At 42.5% G+C, this 1333-nt stretch overlaps 1 pseudogene; it reads left to right on the top strand.

Moving 5' to 3' along the window:
- The first annotated feature begins 327 nt into the window (after positions 1–327).
- Positions 328–1084, top strand: LOC118011368 (annotated as a pseudogene).
- The last annotated feature ends 249 nt before the right edge of the window (positions 1085–1333 follow it).

The raw sequence follows: 1333 nt of genomic DNA on the forward strand, positions 1-1333 counted from the left end.
TCCTTGGGATACCTGGGTGGCTCAGTCGTTTGAGCATCTGACTCTTGATTTCAGCTCGTCATGATCTCAGGGTCATGGAATTGAGCCCCAAGTTGGGCTCTGTGCTCAGTGCAGAGTCAGCTTACAATTCTCTCCCTTTCCATCTGCCCCCCCCCCCCCGGCCTGCTTGCATACACACAATCTCTCTCTCTCTCTTAAAAAAAAAAAAATTAAAAAAAAAGATTTTCCTCACTAATAAATGGAGAGAGAGGTGTGGAGAGGGAGGCTGAGTCAGAGATGCTATGTGCTTCCATCTGTCACATAGACCCCACTGGAGCTGCCACCACTATGGATGCTCACGAAGACCTGGTGTACCAAGTGAAGCTGGCCAAGCAGTCTTGTTGATAGGATGAAATGGTAAGATTAATGAAGAAGGTAGCAGAGATGAATGTTGAGATGACACTGAAAGAAAGAAACCTGTCTGTTGCATACAGAAATGTGATTGGAGCTAGCTAGAAGATCCTCCTGGAGAATAATCAGCAACATTGAACAGATAGAAGAAGACAAGGAAAGAGTAGACAAACTGAAAATAATTCAGGAATATTGGCAAGTGGTTGAGATTGACTAGGGTTAATCTTTTATGACAGTTTGGAAACACTGGATGAACACTTCATTCCAGTGGCTAACACTGGTGAGTCCAAGGTTTTCTGTTATAAAACAAAAGGAGACTATCACAGGTATCAGGCTGAATTTCCTACAGAAAGGAGGCTGTGGAGAATAGCCTACTGGCTTTAAAGCTGCTATTGATATTGCAATGATAGATCTTGGACCACCACATCTCATTCTCTCAGGTCTTGCCCTCAATTTTTCTGTATTCTACTATGAAATTCTTAATTCCTCTGACCATGCCTGCAGGTTGGCCAAAGTGGCTTTTCATGATGCAGTTACAGAAATGGATATGCTGAGTGAAGGAAGTTCTAGGGACTCTATACTTATGATGCAGTTGTTACATGATAATCTGACACTGTGGACTTCAGACATGCAGGGTGTTGGGAAAGAGCAGAATAAAGAATTTCTGCATGATACAGAAGATGAAAATCAGTGAGACCTAAAGGCCAACAAGAGAAACCATCTCTGACCTCCCTACTCCTTCCCATTCCCCCCCACCCTTTGGAAATTCCCCATTGTCACTGAGAAACACCAAATTTGACTTTTACATTCTACCTCAGAATGTAGGTTTCTGCCCCAATGGTTTTTAAACAGACATTTTTTCAAAAGTTCTTAAAGGCAAGAATGAATTTCTGTGGATTTTACTGGTTCCAGCTTTTTGGTTCTTTAGGACACTAGCAGGACT

This window comes from Mirounga leonina, unplaced genomic scaffold (genome assembly GCF_011800145.1).
Source record: "Mirounga leonina isolate KUSES-001 unplaced genomic scaffold, KU_Mleo_1.0 Mir_101664, whole genome shotgun sequence".
NCBI classification, from domain to species: domain Eukaryota; kingdom Metazoa; phylum Chordata; class Mammalia; order Carnivora; family Phocidae; genus Mirounga; species Mirounga leonina.